This window comes from Phyllostomus hastatus, unplaced genomic scaffold, assembly GCF_019186645.2.
Source record: "Phyllostomus hastatus isolate PE091 unplaced genomic scaffold, TTU_PhHast_1.1 phas_contig_40, whole genome shotgun sequence".
In the NCBI taxonomy this organism is placed as follows: domain Eukaryota; kingdom Metazoa; phylum Chordata; class Mammalia; order Chiroptera; family Phyllostomidae; genus Phyllostomus; species Phyllostomus hastatus.
In genome coordinates this window covers 26,545,319-26,563,690 of record NW_025333872.1, presented here as the reverse complement: position 1 = coordinate 26,563,690, position 18,372 = coordinate 26,545,319, and positions in this window count along the sequence as shown.

The window sequence follows — 18,372 nt, the reverse complement described above, 5'->3', positions numbered from 1 at the left end:
TTATTAAAGTATGTTTGTTTATGTGTGTATGTCTAATGTTTCTGCCAGACCAGGAACCATATTTTAAACAAATGAAATGTACAATACACAGAGGTGATCAAAGACTAGTGTGAGTGTTTGCAGTTTTTTAGAGTGGCTGTTTCATTCACTCATTTGGTAAGAATCTCTGGATAACTTCCTATGCATCGACCCTGAGGATATAGATGACAAGCATAGCCCCAGGCTTAGAGACTCAAGAGGAAGAAATCAATAAGTAAATAGACCATTTTAATATGGCATAGTAAGAACATATGCTAGCTAATGAGAACAGTGTTGTGCAATTATAAAAAGGTTGTGTTAATCAGACCCTGTTTGTTGTTGCAAAGACAGAAGTTCCCTCAGAATGTCTTGTGTCATATGGAGTTTATTAAAAGGCTCCAAGTGGAAATTAGAAAAGGAGAAATCTTGATCATGTGCCCAGGCCTCCTGGGAATCCAGTAAATGCCCCCAAATCAGAACCTACAGGAAGAATTGGTAGCGCTGAGCTTTGTGGACTTCAGGAATATAGAAAGTCTTTCAGGATCCAGTCAATACCATCATTAATTCCTTCACTACGGAAATTGTTTTATCTTAATTTACCATCCTGCCACTGCTGATTAAATTTTCGTTTACTTCTTTTCTAAGTCATAGCTTGTTTCTTTCTCCCTTCTCCTGTTTTTTTGCTAATTCACTGCTTCTGCCTTGTAACTCTCATTACCAGGTGATGATGACCACAGTCTCTCTGTACCTTTCTCCTCCTACTATTTGTTAACTGGCAAACTCTCTTTTTTTCTTCATTCAAAGCTTCCTGAATTTACGTTTCTGTTTATCTCAATTATTACCGTTGGGCAATGTTATTCAGCCTGCCCCCCTTATTTCCTTCTGTCTGATCTGCAGACCAGCTGCCCACTTTTTCTTCAGTGTCACCAACTGGCCAAAGAGTAGTCAATTTATAAGTGTTTTTATAATTATTTTATTAATAAAGTAAAATAATGATTATTGATTGAGAGTTTTCTAAGCCATTTTTTTCATTGTGTTTTTATTTCACAAAAATCTGACAAAATTAATCTCTACAAATATTGGATCATCTGAATAATTTGAAGCACCTGATGAGTGGATACCATCTTGCACTTTATATTTCCTGTCCTGTCTGCACCCAGTGAAGACCAGATAACACATCAGACTGAATGTATGAAAGTAGTTTATTGGTCAGGATAAAAAAATGTGATGATAGAATCTAGTGATTCCATGATATATGACAATTCAGGTTTACCAGATACAATAACCTCTTATTAATTGTTATTATATTCACAGTGTGAACAAATAATGTAAAGAATCTTATCTGTGCACATTCCACTTTGTAATACTTCATTAGCAGAAGTATGCAATGATAAACTGTTTTATTGCCAATTTCAGTTAGAATCGGATTATAAAACCATTTGATGCACACTTCAATAGTGCTGATATTCATATTATTTGCAAGTGGAAAAGAAAATGCATACAATTATCAAGTGACTCTACTAAAGTAGGCACAAAAGGATTACTTACTAGCAGAGATTTAGGTAAGCATAAAGTCTGATTAAACTTAACTAGCAAACAAAGACTTGACATTATTAATACCATTTTCTACCACACTTACAGGGACAGACATTTTCTAGATTTGTGTTATTGAAATCAAAAATCCAAAAATAGATTAATTACACAACCAGCCATAAGCCTGCCATCTCTTTACCATTAAGCTCAGAACTGGATGATTTTGTTTCAGCAAAACACCATCATGCCTCATAGTACAATAATGTTATTAACATAGATTTTATCTTTTTAAAAATTTTACTTGAAATTTATTTTTTATTTGTTTTAATGTGATATAAGGTCTATAAGTTCAAGATATTTATAGATAGTTTTATTTCTATTTTTATTTTTATTTGATTTTAGAGAGAGAGAAGGAGGGAGAGAGAGTGAGAGACATAGAAATATGTATTTGTTGTTCCACTTATTTATGCATTCATTGGTTGATTCTTGTAAGTCCCCTGACCAGGGATTGAATTTACAACCTCGGCACATCAGGATGATACTCTAACTGAGCTCCCCAACCAGGGTCATTTATACAGTTTTATATTTTTACTTCTTCAAATAGCATCATGAAAATAACTTAGGTTGACATTAGATTTCCCCAAGATGTTTTCCTTCTTTGAAAAAGATTCATGCCTTGGCTGGCATGGGTCAGTAGATTGAGCATTGGCCTGTGAACCAAAAGGTTGCTGGTTTGATTCCCTGTCAGGGCACATGCCGAGGTTGTGGGTGGGGTCCCTGGTTACAGGGTCCCTGGTTGAGAGGCAACTGTTTTTCTCTCACACAACGATGTTTCTCTCCCTCTCATTTTCTTTTCCTTCCCCTCTCTCTGAAAATAAATAAATAAAATTAAAAAAAGAGAAACAGATACATCCATACATTATTCAAGTTTGAGGAAACACTGGATAATAGTGTAAAAGATGGAGAATTTTATTCACATTTAATTCCAAAGCAAAAATATACTTCTCAAGAGAAGAGCAACCAAAAGCAGGAGCAGAGGGACTCAAATTCAGATACTTAGCAGGAATTTTTTTTCTTTTTTTTTAAATTTTATTGTGGTTCAAGTACAGTTTTCTATCTTTTACTCCCATCTCAGCCCACTCTCCCCCAAGTCCTCCCCACCTCCCTCCCATTTCCACCTGTCCCCCTTGTTTTTGTCCATGTGTTCTTTATACTTCTTTCTATAAATCCTTCCCCTTTTCCCCTGAAATTCCTTCCCCTCTCCCCTCTGGTCACTGCCAGACTGTTCTCTATTTCAGTGAAGATAAATACCATATGATTTCACCTTTAACAGGAACCTAAACAACAAAACAAATAAACAAAATATAACCAAAGACACTGACTTAGCAGGAATTTTGTGAGGTGGGAGCAGTGTACCTGAAAATAAAGAAGGAAATGGGAAAGGTAAGAGAGGGGCACTATTAAGGAGGGGCTGGTGCTTAACAGGAAAAGCCAGCCTGTCAATCTGCAAAGTTTTCTGAAAAGCAGAGAGAGAGAGAGAAGGAAGAGAAAGACAGGTAAGAAATTTTTTCTCAGCTGCAAAGCAGATCCAAGAGACTGAAACTTTTAACTTTGAAGGAGGGGGCCTTCTTTAATAAGAAGAATACCAAATTATGAATACAAAGTTAAACTTAAACCTAAGTTTTCATTTAGAATGAGAAAAAGGGAAAAGAAAAATTTTAGCTAGTGACAAATACCACAGACATTAAAACTACCCCCAAAAGTGTGTCCAAACTTGATTCTGGCTCCATACTTTTAAAACTTGCTTCTCCTCAACCACCCACAAATTCTCATGTTGGGTGCTATGACATTTTTTCCCGCTACCATAGTACAGAACCGATGTTGGTTTTTTGCATTATGTTACTGTGAACGAAAAGGGGTGTGTGTAGTAAATATGACAAGTTCAGTGGAGAAAAGTACATTAACCTCACACAGTGATTTCATCATACATTCCTAACTGGGCAGGTCATGGTAGTCAGACTGCCCCAGGGCTATGTAGGGTGTCTCTTTGCCTTGAGAAAGCCCTGTCTATTGTTCTTGTGTATCTAGGTTAACACACCTTTGGAAAGCCAGCAGCAATCTTCTTTTCTAGACCTCTCAGAGGCAGAACCATCTTTAAGGTAGCACATTCTCTTATTAGCTATCTGGCAATCTAATCATAGACATTTCCCCTTCCTGTTTTTTCCCATCTTCATGTAATTTTCCTTATGTTTCCTCTTTAATTCCAAAGGTATAAAAAGAATATCAAAACTGACATTTGCCAGAGTAGTTGAGACCTTACTTCCAGGACAAAGTCATTTTGGCTCAAATAAGGCTGTTCCTTGCATCAACAGCGCTCATTAAGTTGGGGGTATTCACTCACACCAACAATCAGTTTTTCAGTTCTTCTGACAACTAAGTGTCCAACAACTCAATTCCCTTCCGACACTAGCTGGAGTTAGTGTCAGATCCCACAGGCTTAGTCCTACAAGATTGCCTTCACGTCAGGTACTGTAGGGGTTCAGAATGAGTCAAACCAAGATACCTCTGCAGCATGCAGACTGTTTTGAGCTAAAGGAAAAAGAGACCCTGTGGGCTCAAGAGAAGCTTCTACTCTCCCATCCTTTGAACTAATTAGAGAATTTGAACTGAGGCCTTGCCCATATGAAGAACTTATCAGAGGTAACTTTTTTTGACCTATCTATAGGGCAGGGAAAACTTCTAATTGCTGAACATCTGCTCTTCTTATTGTCCTGCAATGACCTTCCTCTCCCCTGAAGCCCCAAGTTGATCGATACTTAGCTCAGAAGATCATATAGGGAACCTCGTGTTCCCTTTTTGTCTATGAACCTCTCTTGTATGTGGGGCTTCTGACTCTCATGTATTAAGTGTGGGCTTTCCCTACATATGTATCCAGGGAGGAGCAAAGTAGATTTACAGTTGTGAGTACACGAAACACGGTTCATGATTCATTCTTATATTCTTACTTATTAGCTATTATATAATATTCTGGTATTATTTTCCATATGAACAACTATAAACCTACATTTGTCCTACCATGTATAATTAAATTAGGTCACATTCTTTTGTTAATCTGTCTACTTCATTTGTGGACCAAAAAGGGGATTCCATGACAAATAACCTCACAGGGTAACCTGATCATAATTCCTAGTTGGGCAGGTCATAGTGAGTAGTGACACCCCAGCATTTAACTTTTTTAGTAAAAAGTTTTAGTCAAGCAGGCCCTGTCCATTGTTTTTGTGTATTTAAGTTAAAAAAATCTTTGAAATAAAGTTAACCACCCTCAAGAAGGCATATAATCTTGTTAACTATCCTGTAATCCATTTCCAGCCTTGCTTTGTTCCACCTTCATGTAATTATCCTTAGTTTCCTCCTAAATTCCAAATGCGTAAGAGAAACTGCAAAACTGTTGCTCTCTGGAGCATTTGAGATCTTGCTTCTATGGTAGGCAGTTAGGCAGAAATGAGCAGAGCAAGGATGATAAGCCAGATACAAAAGGTCACCAGGGTGGAAAGCCCCTGATGCCTAGCAACAGGTAAAACAGGGAAAACAAGGACCTTAAGCCCAGGGTAACCTTTCCTCCCCTAGCATATCACTTGTCATGAAGTTTAGACCCCTGACCTTTTGTTTCACTGGTCAGGCCTTTCAGACTCTCCCTTGACCTTTCCTTCCCTGGAACATTACTAGTCATGAGGGTTATATCCTCTTAGAGAGGAAGCAAAGAAGGGGGCTGGAGAACAGCCCTTAAGCATTAAGCTCCCAGACAATGAGGTTCTGACCCACATCAAAGACATCTACAAAGATGTCTAGGCCTTGGTTGTGCTGCAGCTCTAGGCCCAGTATAGCAGCAAAACCAGACAAGTGATGTCACAGCTGACCTCAGAACCAGCTGAATTGATTGACTAATGAATCCTTGCCCTGGTGCTAACCAATCAGTGGAGACCATGACCCTGAAAGAATATATTTGGGAAGTTGATGAATATTTTGTTTATTTGGGAAGTTGATGAATATTTTGTTGAGACCCTCCCCTGGGACTTATCCTAAAATCTTCACTTAAAACCCCTCAGGATGGAGGACCCATGTGAGGCTGTCTGTATGGAGCACAGCAGAGCCTTTTTCCGCCCTCTTTCACCAGGTGTATCTTCCCTGCATCTTTCTCCTAAGCTCCAATGGCCCTTCTTTTGCCTCTGTTACTTGTTTCCTGAGCCCATTTCTTCTACAGCTCACTTCTTCTACCTCTGTGACTTTCTAAATAAACTTTTTCTCTTATAGCTTTTGCCTTTACTCTAAATTCTTTCTTAGCCAAAACTAGGTACCAAGGTTGCTGAACCAAGGTCTGGTCTGACTCTACCAGTCTAACACCTGGTGCTTTTCTCTGTTACCAACACTTCTGGGCCATTTTTGTCAGTTTTGGCACAAATAAAGTCCTATTAAAATCCCCTACGGGCTTGGACATTTCTTACACTGACAGATTATCATGCCAGACCAAAGAACCTTCAGGGAAGAGGAAAGTGTTTTCCTCCCTTGAAACACCAATCTCGAGTACTGGGTCACCATACTTCTCAGAGACTGGCTCTAAATCTGGGTTTCCTACAAGTCCCTTGGTAATTTGCTGGAATGGCTCACAGAACACCTCAAGCCACCTGATTTATGTTTACCTGTTTATTATAAGAGACACGACTCAGGAACAGCCAAATGGAAGAGGAGCATAGCATATGGTATCGGGGAGGTTCATGAAACTTTCATGCCCTCTCTGGGCCCACCACTTTTCCATCATCTCCAAGTGCTCACCAACCTGGAAGCTCCTAAAATCTTGTTCAAAAGTTTTATAAAACTTAAGCTCCAGATCACCCCCCACTCCACCTTCTTGAGGTCAGTGAGTAGGGTTGAAATTCCCAACACTCTAAATTACTGGGGTTTTTTGTTTTGTTTTGTTTTGTTTTGTTTTGTTTTTAAGTGAGGCTCTCTAGGGGCCCCGCCCTAAGTTACAGCATTAACTTTAACTTAGGTGTTATCAAAAGGGGTCATTATGAATAACAAAAGACACTCCTAATACTCAGGAAATGATAAGGGTCTTAGTGGCTTTGTGCCAGGAATCAAGAAAAGAACAAAACTTTTCATACAGTAATAAAAGTAGTGGGCAATAAAAGTATTTCTGGAATTCATTCCTACACCTAGGTGCCTAGCAATAAGTTAACTATGCATGAGTGTGACTATGAGCCACATAAATCTATTCCACTAACCCCAAAATAAATAGAACACTAACCCTCCTTACCCAGAGCTGGATCCTCAGAATGCTTGTGGAGACTCAGAAGATACTTGAAGTGGAGTAGAGCTTGCTATCCCCCAGAAGATTGGGCCATGGCCAGTGAGCCTCAGAGCATCGATTGAAGCATCATCCTGTAACAAAAGTTTGCAGGTTTGATTCCTGTCAGACACATTCTTAGGTTTGTGGGTTTGACCCCTGGTCTGCGTGCAGCGCATGTGACCCCCAGTTCAAATGCATACTGTTAGGGTGGTTGGTGATGTGGGCTGTGAAAGAATTCATAAAGTAAGAAAATGTAGAGAGTAAAGGGTTTATTCACTATTCAAGAAAGGAGAGGGGCACGGTGTAGAGAGAGATACCAGCATTGAGGGGTGGGGCTTTGAGCTTTTATTGAGTTATAATTGGATTAAAACGGATGTTACTGTTGTGTGGCCTTTGGGTTATTGGAGCGCTGTCACAGGTGCTGCAGTTTATTCCAATGTTATCTCCTGCCTGTGGTTTTAGGGATCTGTTAGCTCTCTTCTTGCTTTCCAGTAATTTCCAGTTCTGGAGACATAAGCTCAGAAGAGTAAAATGGCAGTCATGTTTAACAAGGTGATAGGCCTGCTCAGCAAATGGTGCCTCAATAGCCAATGGCACTGGCTTTGTCCTTTCACATATGATCCCCAGTCCAGGCACTGACCCTGTCTGGGAGCTTACGTAAAGCAACCAATTGATGCTTCTCTCTCACATCGATGTTTCTATCTCTCTCTTCCTCCTTCTCTAAAAGTAAAGAAAAAAATACCCTTCATTGAGGATAAAAAACAGAAAAAGTTTTTAAGAAGACCTCTTTGGGATATTATTTTAGGCTAATTTTAAGAAACAACAGACTGCCCTGGAAGAAGTAGAAGTTACCCTTTGTAAAGAACATTTACATTGGTAAGGGAGATGTCCATCTGTAAGGGTGTCTCTTTTAGTGTACAAAGCCTGTTTTTACTACCAATGGAAAAGATCTGAATTTAAATCTGCACAACAATCTTACCCTTGTTTACTGTGCTTGTTAACCTTTCATAATGACTTTTGTCTGTAGCTGAAGGTGGTATTTTAGGTGACGGCTTCCACCATTGTGGTGAGTTTCTCAGGGTTTCTGGATCTCTCCCATGCATGTAGGAGCTATAAAAGTTATTTAAACTTTAATTTGTTTTTCTCCTGCTAATCTGTCTCTTGTTAATGTCTTTATTAGTACAGGCAGAAGAACTTGAAGGTTAGAAGATAATTTTTCCTCCCTGACAGTTTTGGTGAGCCAGACCAGAGAACATTGAAGGGTAGAGACAGATTTCCCCTCCCCAACACACTGATGTGAGGAGAAGTATGATGGAGAGATAGGCTAACTGGAAAGAGATATTGTCATCAAATGATCAAAGTTAAAATACATTACTTTCAAAAGTTTTACAAAAATTGTAAGATTGTATGAACACAGTGCTAGGACCTCTTTCAGGGACCATAAGAAATGCTTGTGTAAGTGGGTCATTTAAATTTAGGCTTCATTAGCATCATTGTAAATCTGCCCCTGCAGGCGTGTGAGAGACAATGAGAGTAAGGTCTAAAGAGGAGTCTGAAGAAGTTTAATTATCCTTTGGTGATTTCTCTAGAAACTGAGTAAAGATTTCCCTTGCTTCTATTATATTTGTATACCCAACTAGTTTCTTTGAATGTGAGTCTGAGACTGGGTTACAAGTAGCCCCCAAATAATATAGGGTACAGGATAATTAGATAATAGTGAATGGGTAGTTGACCTGGGTAGATAAGGTGAAGACTGAACAGTTTTTAAAAAAATACTGTGAAAACTTGAATTTGTGTATGTTTATCAGAAAACAAATCCAACCTGAGAAAAAATGAATTGAGACGTCAGAAATAGGAAAATTTCTTATTTTCTACAAAAGTCCATATTCCCTTCAAAATTAAGAATGTTCTAGATATTAATTGGTATAATGGCTTAGAAAATAAAAAGCATGTATTTTTCTTTGTTAAAAGTTATAAAAAGAAACTTTTTTGAGAAACTTTCTCTCCATTTGATAGAAAATTTGATAAATTTTCTACCAAATTTATTACCAAAGTTACCTTCCACTTTAATACATAAAAGGGCTTCTTAGAATGCGAGTGAGCTATCAATCCAGAAAGTGTGAATGTGAATACATGTTTATGTATGGATAATAGTAATTTTAAAAATCAGAATTTTTTATTTATTGATTCTAAGTTCTTTTTCTTAAGGTCCCATATTTGTAGAAATAGCATTGACTTTTTACTTGATACAATCCTCAAGTTGTCTGTTACTTAAAGATTATCTACAATTGATGCTAAAAAGTGAGAAAGATATGTAATCCACCATACACAAGTCACTTGATCTATAAGACATATAGAAAGTTTTAACAGTGTACTTTATTTTTCAGGGTTAAATCTAACTGAAAATTATTTGTTAAAATATTGGTTTATTTAAAATTTTGAAAGAAGAAGCATCCTCTTAATGGAAAGCTGTAATCTGATACAAAGATGAAACATTATGTGAGTAGTGTAGTTATTCTGCAGAGAACTAGAATCTGTTTTAAAACCACAAATATTTATGATTGTTTTCATCATATACAATATAAAATGAGCAATGGAATATAATTAAGAAAAGGATATTGGGCTTTTTCTTATTTAGAAATATCAGTTTCTTATTAACTAGGCAAAAGTTAGAATAGTATTTTTTTGCCACCACTACTAGAAAGAACAATAGAAACTGTGGGAAATGCCCTCTCTTTTCACCAGGGGTACCATTGTCCCAAACCTTACTCCCATTTTAATGAATCTTTTTTCTGCTGCTGAATATCTTTCATCTGATCCTCCAGATACATTTTCCACCCTTTTTCACCCTGCTGTGCAACTTAGGAGGCTGATTATTACACTTTGCATCAAATAGACTCCCTTGCCCTCCTGTTAAGTTTATCCAAAAGAAGGCACTGGAGGAGACAGAGGGTGGAAGGAGAGAGGCCAGTGTGTTTATTCCCATGGCTCTCTCCATGGGGACTGTGGTTTGACAATGGTTGATAAGTAGCTCTTTCCTAAGCTTATAGGTCTTTCCAGATTCCAGGAACTTCTTGTCATTGTGACCTCCTGTTGTTGCCAAACCTAGGATTCATTTCCCTTGAACATACTCACACCTTTATAAATAGTCCATTCCTTTAACTCTCTGGAATTGCCCCTTTTGGGTGTAATCTCTCTTTTCTTCCAGAATGCTGGCTGATTGACTCACCTTATCTCTTGAACCTGATTATCTCATTTCTTCAAAGTTCAGGTTGCCAGTAAAAAGATCTAATAACCAAACTTAGATTCATGTGTTAACTGGTCCGTGACTTTACTATTTATCTTAGAAATAAGTTCAGATGTGAGTCATATCTAACAAACCCACCTCTGCCCTCATTTCCTCCATTTGGTTTTATTCATTGTTCTGTCCCTATTTAGTCAACTTCCTTAAAAATCTGTTCATATTTATATCCTCTGCCATCCTAATTCTCTTTTATTACCTAATTCAATGCACTTGTCTTCTTCCTTCCCACTCACTGAAATTGTTCCTGAAGTCATTACTGACATGCATATTACCATACTCAGTGGGTACTTACTGGTCTCCTTATTTTTAACATGCATAATCACTCACTTCTTTTTAAAATTATCTCCTCCCTCTGCTTCTATGATATTTTCTTTTCTCTTTTTTCTGAGTCTTCCTTTTATTTGATTCTCCTTTAAAGTTTGGTGTTCTGTAGGTTTCTGTTCAGCTGAATATTTTCATGCTACCTGCTTTCTCGAGGGACTTCCTCCATTTCCATTGCTCTTTTACTTGAGTATAGATGACTCAAAGCCCTCTCTTCATGGAAAGCCTCTTAGCTGAGTTTCATTGTCTCCTACATATCTTCTATAAACTAGAGCTACCAATGTCTCTCAGCACTCAAATTCAAAATACCAAATCAAACCTACTACCTGTTTTTTTAGTATAAGGTATCGTTGATGATAAGGTACACCATCATTTTAAAAGCTACTAAGAAAAAAATGCCAATTATAATGGTAAGATCTCATCAATTATAAGATGCATCCTAACTTCATAGATATTAAAATGTAAAAAAAAATGCATCTTAGAATCCAAAATACTATAGATTTCTCTGTCATTCCTCATTTCGATTGTTCTTCCTCAAGTATTTCCTATCTGAATTAGTAACTGTATCACTCTCCACAACTCTTAATTCAGAATCCTAAAAAGAATCTGTAACCATCATTTTTATGTATCAGATAGCTGTGCTAGAGTACTTAACTATTCAATCAAGCACTAACTAGGTTTTCTGTGAAGGTATTTTGCAGATGTGATTAACATCTGGGATCTGGGATCAGTTGATTAAGTAAAGGAGGTTATTTTAGGTAATCTGGATAAGTCTGATACTATCAGTTGAAAGGCCTTGAGAACAGAATTGAGAAAAAAGAAAATCTTCCCGTGGACTGTCAGTGTCAGCTCCTGCCTGAGTGCCAGCCTGCTCTTTGGCTGGTTTGCTGTGTGGATTTCAGACTTGCCTATCTCCCTTCCACACTTAGACACCATGTCTTGAAAATTAATCTTTACTAATAGCTCATAAATTTATCTTCTTCTTTCATATTGATAGCCTCAGTTTCACTTTTGTCATCCCTTGCTTTGACTGGAGCAACAGCCTTTTGCCTTAAATAATCCCTGTTTCAAGTTTACCTCATTTCCAACCACTATTAAGTGCAAGTCTTATATCTCTCCCCTACTTTGAACATTTCACTGGTTCTCATCACCTACGGGATGAAGTCCAAGTTTCTTACTGGGGCTTATATGTAAGCCCCAGTAATGGGGATATATACCCACTCATGACCTAGTCTCTTAATTGGCTAATTCCTCCCACTCACACTCTACTTAATCAATACTGAACATAGTATTGTAACTGAACCAAAAAAAAAAGGAGGTTCTGCTGCCTGCTGCCACAAAAGCCATACCCCTGAGGCAGTTGCTAGAACAAAAGAAAAGGTGTGTTTCAGCCTGGCTGGTCCACTCAAGATTCAGGGAGACGGAAGAAAATAACACGGAGCCATGGGGATACTTGACATGCCTTTATTTATGGGTGGGTGAGCCACACACGCTGGAAACTGCATGTCTCTAGTAAGAAGCCCATACTGCCTTAAGTACTGGAGGCAAACAAAGCTGACTTCCAGCCAGAAAATTATATAACAGCATGATTCTGCACATGCCAGACCACTTCATGTTGTGGGAACAGTTTATCGGACCCAGTCTCAAGGCTATGAGGATGCTGCTTATCAGGCCCATTTAAATTTATGGGAAAACTGCTTCCCTTAGTTACCCAGACAACTGGGTGAGGAAGCCAGAATGCCTCCATTTACTCTACAAAAAGTTTTATTCAGGTGCTGCACAATATGGAAGAATGCCAGAATCCTGCTCTTTCAGTCATGAAAAAAGTCCAACCATCCTCAGCATGACCAAGATAAAAGCCAGTGTCCAGAGTTTCTGTAACAATTTAAAGTACAATTTTTCTTGGAACCTATAGGTAGCTACTTAGCAGCTGTAGTCCCCATCCTAGTACTTAGCTTGTTCTTGGCTGCTGTCCATCTCAGGCTTCCTCCTGGAGCCTGTGTGTGGAGCCCACATAACCACGGGCCATGCATCTGCCAGGGCCACTTGGTCTCATGCTCATGGGCAAGAGAGCGCATGACAGCATGGGCTAGCACATCACCAAGTAGGCAAGAGAGCGTAAGAGAGATGTTCCCTCCTGGAGCCTGTGGGCCACATGGCTGCTAAACCATGTGGCGAGTGCACCAGAGAGAGAATTTCTTTATTCCCCTGGGATTTCATTGTATTAGCTTGGGTGTGGAACAGGTCAGATTCTTTCTCAAAATTACCAATCAACTTTCCAAACTTTTCTGCGCTTTGGGTGGGCCCACCTCCCAACCAATTCCTTCTTTCTCCAGGCTAGACTGACAGGCTTCTCTGGTCCTGCACTTCCCCCTCTGCCATTTTGACTTCTATGGTGCATGTGCCTGCCTTTTCCTGTTCCCAGCCCCAATCTGATACTGGGAAGCAGGAGGGTGACTTTTTCCTCTATCCAATTATCCTGCTATCCTTTAGCTTGCTCAGTGTAAGAACCTACCCTTGTCATCACCTTGGCCAATGGGCAGAGACTCCTGGGCACTCCCAACAGTATCTACCGGTAACAGTATCTCATGCTGTATGACTTTATATATACTGCTTCTGTGATGGAGTGATGTTTGCTCACTTTTATCCTAGTGTGCTTGATAAGCTCTTTTTCATCCTTTGAAACCTAGTCCGGGAGCATTTGCGATCTAGCTCCTTGGCATATGTCTTCAGTTTGACTCAAATAAACTCATAAATATTCAAAAAAAGAAAAAAAAAAACCTAGCCCAAGGTAACAGTGTCCTGGAATTGTTTCCAAACCTCAGTGACTAGATTTCATATTTTTAATTAAAATATTAAAAATTGAAATTTGATATGTTCAAAATTCCTTACTTTATATCATCAAAAAATGACACAAAAATTCACAGTATAGATTTGGCAATAGATGAAAACAAGGATTTTTTAGCCTATAACTTGCTTAAAAGCTTAGATCAATTTTTAATTTTTCACATTGTGCTATAGGTCTGGCTATCTATGTCTGAGCTACTTCATCCCCATAAATTCTAGTGAGACGAATGTTTTTACAAACTTATGACCAAGAACTCATTAATATGTGGGAATTGAACACTAAAAGCTGTACTTCGATTTCAAATATAAGCTGAGAAACTGCCCAGAAATGAGGCAAATGGCACACCACTATGAGAAAGAATAAATGTTGCAGGGGGCGGGGGAAGTAGAAAGAATAAATGTTAAAGTCAGGAAAGGAACCCTATTGTTACAAAAAAAGACAACATAGGCTACAAATTTAAAAAATACATCCTTTGTTAAAATTATTGAGCATGCTATGGATCATTTCTCAATATCATACATTCAAAATAAGTGTTTATTGTAATTTCTATTTGCATCATAAACTGAATTTGACATTACTTTATGTTTGAGTTGTATAAACAAATTTAATTTTTATACTTTAAAAGTGCATAAACACCAAGTTTAGAAATTGACACAATGAAAAACACCCAAAAGCCTTAACAGATTTTTAACATGTCTAGACTATGACTAAATCATTTGTTTCATAGCCAGAAGAAAAATCTTAAGAAAACTAATATGTATCACCAGTTCATGTGGAAATGTTGTTCCATTAGGAAAAGTATATGAACAGTATCCATTATAAGTGTATAATTGTAGAAATATGGAAATGTGAATTTCATAATTCACATTAAGATACTGTATGCAATCTAATTTTAGGATGAGAAATTGGAAAGTTGCCACTGTGCCCACAAATCAAAAACACACAATTTTCTATACAGTGAAATAGATAAACTACATTTTAAAATATACCTTATACATTGGGGCCCCCAAAAGCTATTTTGATTTCAAACAAAAAATGTAGACCATAAACATTTAATTGTTCATGGATTGGCTCTTGTACAAAACCCTCAGGCTCCCCACCGAGTTATATACAAATGAGCAAATGTTCTAGCAAAACCAAATACGCCTCTGAACCATATGTGCCAATTACCTTACAAACACATTTTAGGTTCTTTCACAAAGAAAAGAAGAAGCTTCTTAGAGCTGTGATGACCAGTTCAGTTGGATACAGTGGAAAGATTGGGGGGAAAGGAGATCATGTAGTATTAGGAGGAAAAAGCATGCTCAAACCTCTGCTGGCCCACAGTAATTTTTATCCTGGATCACTGTTAAATCCTTTTGACAGAAGATTAAGTGTAGGTGATACAGGGAGCACAACAGAGAGCTAAATTCTAAATCAACTCATAATGGATCAGGATAGACATGTGCAAAGTTACTAGGATTTTAGGTCAGCAAGGCTTAACTGTAACCCGACTGAAGGAATTAAAATAACTAAAGAAAGAATTTGTCAATCAAAAGGAGGATTATCCGTTAGCAATAAAAGCACAGACAAAATGACAGAAAGAAAAATTTTGAGGTTTTTCAAGTGTTTCATTTGGATGGACAGTCTAATATTTTAAAATTTCAACAGATAAAAAATAAGAAAAATTATGTATAAAAATTGGTTATTTTTAAAAATAACATTTTAATATCCACTGGTTAATCTGATTTAATATCCACTGGTTTAATATCCACTGGTAATATACACAGTTAATCTGAATGTATAACTATACTTTCCTATGGTCTAAATGTAATTTCAGGATGTAAGCCATATCAACTAGTCCAATTCCCTTTATGTGGTTAGTTCAACTCTGTTTTCTGCAACCAGGTTCTGAAGTCATTTCTATGGGGTTCTTCTAGATTGCTGACCCCTCCACTAGGTCCTGACCCTTATGTGTTATCTGACTCATCCTCCCTTCTAGCCCTAGTTAGGCCTCTATGTCCTATTTCCTTTACTTATTCTCTTTACCTCCTCTGTGTCCCATTGACAGAAATTTTTCTTCCAGCCTGCTCTTTCCCCTTAACTAATTAAAACTTTCAATTTTCCTTTTGATATTCCTACTAATTCTTATGCAAGAATATTTTTAAAAAATTTACCTCCAAGTATATGTTCTTTCATCATAACCCTACCTTTGGTTTTCCAACAGCACCTCGCATGGAGAAATGAGAAAGCATTCTCAGGCTTCATGCTTCTCAATGCTGCCCCTCCTTCCCCCATTCCCATCCCCAAGCTCATGGAGGGTAACCTCCTAAGTGCAACTGCGGTTAGAGGTAAGAGAAGTGACTGTCCTTGATTCTTGAACTCTGTTGAGAATTTTGGTATCTGTGTTCATGTAGTGTTTTTTTTTGTTTGTTTGTTTTATCTTTTTCTGATTTGGGTGGCAAGGTGACCTTTCTGTAGGTCGTTGATGTCTATGTGTTCCTGGTCTGGGCTAAGAAAACTCTTAGGAAGGCTGCCTCCAGTAGATGCTGTTGGATTTCTCCTTAGCCCTCCATGAGAACACAAACTCCTGGATAGGGTGGTTCTCAGGGGCAGTCCACCAAAGTTTTTCAGGGTGAATTTAATAGGCTAGAAGAGGAAGATGGGGAGGAGTTAATCCATACCCTTTCTGTACCAAGATGCTCATCAGAACAGGTCTTTACGCAGACTCAGCACCAGGTACCTCTGTTGAGTCCACCATCCTCAGCCACAAATGGCAAAATGCTGAACCTCTCCCAAAATTCAGGTCACACCCTCTAACCTTATGGGAGATTCTCCGGCATATGCTCTTCCCAATAGGCTTAGGGAGGACTATTGAAATGTGAGGCACAGAGGAATGAGGGGAGGATAGTTGCTCCCTTACAAACATTGCTTTCCTCCAAATGCTTCTGGCCATCTCAATAAAGTCAAAGGATCTATGTTTTGATAGATTTTCTGCAATGTCTCCTTATTAAAGCTCTTGGGAGTGATGGGCTATACATGGTAACTTCTTTGAACTTAAAATGGAACAGAGTCCACAGAAATCTTGGTAACTTCCTATGAGTTGTTGAGTGGGGGGCTATAGTAACTCCAGGTGTCTTAATCTGTTTGGCCTGCTACAACAAAAATATCAAAAACTGGTTGGCTTATAAACAACAGAAATTTATTTCTCAAAGTTCTGGAGGGTATGGAGTCCAAAATCAAGGTGTTGACAGATTAGGTGTCTGATTAGGGCTCTCTTCTTGGTTTGTAGCTGGCTGTCTTCTCACTGTAGATTCACATAGGATAAAGGGTTAGGGAGCTCTTCGGGGTCTTTTCTATAAGGGCACTACCCCTCATGAGGGTTCCACCCTTATGACCTAAGCATCTCCCAAAGATCCTACCTTCAAGCACCATCACCTTAGGCTTTGGGATTTAATATATGAAGCTGTTGATGGTTGGGGGCACATGCAAATATTCAGTCTATAGCATCAGTAGAGCAAGAAAGGACTATTTATTGGTTTTCTACATCTTCATGGGATACGTTATAATGTGCACACCAAAACCTTGAGGCTCCTGAGGCTCTTAGGGTAAGGAGAATTGTGTCAATTTATTAGGACCATTTTGGTGTCTAAATTATTCATATTTGGAAATTTTATAAATAGGCATGTTATTTCTTTTATCATCATAAATAACCAATAAAGATTATTATTATTTTTAAGTAACTTTGTTCAGTAATCGGAAGCTTCTTAGACTTAAGAATATCATTCAGGAGAATTTATTCAGTCCTTGCTGTTTTTTTTGTATAAATGAATAATACACCCTGACTAGGTAGAAGAATGAAAAAATGATTGATATGCACATCTGTATTTGCCCAGTTGCCTCACTTTCTCTTTTAATTTTCCTGATTTGAAGTCCTACTTTCCTTGTAACTAGACTTTCATCAGCAACACAGGTTTGTAAGGCATTTCAACAGGTAATCAAGCAACTGCCCAATGTTACCCCAATGCTTAGGTGTTCAGAGTCAGCAAAAGGATGAACCCACTTTATTCAATGGTCTTAATTAAATAAAGAGTACATCAGATATTAAAAAGGTTCAGTTTAGTCATGGTAAAAGCTCCAATTTTACATAAAATTCAAAATGTGTAAAAGATTATGATCTTTAATTCTTTCTTTCACCCCCGATCATGAATTCTCTGTATGTGCAAAATTAAAAATGAATGTCAGAGGAATTCATTCTACAACTCTTGGACACTTCAGCCAAATAAAATATCAACAAATGGGTTGGAGTAGAAGAAAAACTGGAGATTTCTTTCAGGTAATTATTGCTGGTCTGTGGACCCCTACTTCTAACCCCAAGGAGTGATGTGTGTTTAGGGGGTGAGATTAGGGTGGGATGTTACCATCTAACCCCTAACCTTAGGACATGAGGCCTCAAAGGAACTGCTTGAAGAATCTGAAATACAGTCCTTGCAACTGAGAGGTACAGAGGGCTCCTGCCCAGCTCATGCCGAGAGAACAATGTCCAGCCGTGAAGGGCAGGCTGACTCCCTCAGGGATATTAAAGAAGGGCAGATTGCTTTGATGGTAGAACTTGGAGAATGCAGCAACACTGAGATTGGCCTGTGCTCTCAAGGTTGTTGGTGCAAGGTTATATGTATGATCATATATGATAGAAGGAATTTAGGTCATGTGGGGGAACAGGGGAAAACTGGCCTAAAGTTAGACTTCTTCTCCAAGCCAAGAGGGCCTCTAGGGTCAGGAGAGGGTCAGGAGACTTTAGGGAGAGGTAAGAGGCAGAAGTAAGTACCACAGTATGTTCTGCAGCTGGTGAAACAATGGTAAGACAACTTTAAGGAGAAGTTGCTTTCACTTCAAGGCAACTACAGGAGGGAGGTCTCCAGAGAAGTGAATATTCCACAGAAGAATCAGGTTGAAACATTTGCAGATCCAGTGTATGATGGTACCAATTCATGTTAAAGCTGTCTTCTCTATTTTTTTCTT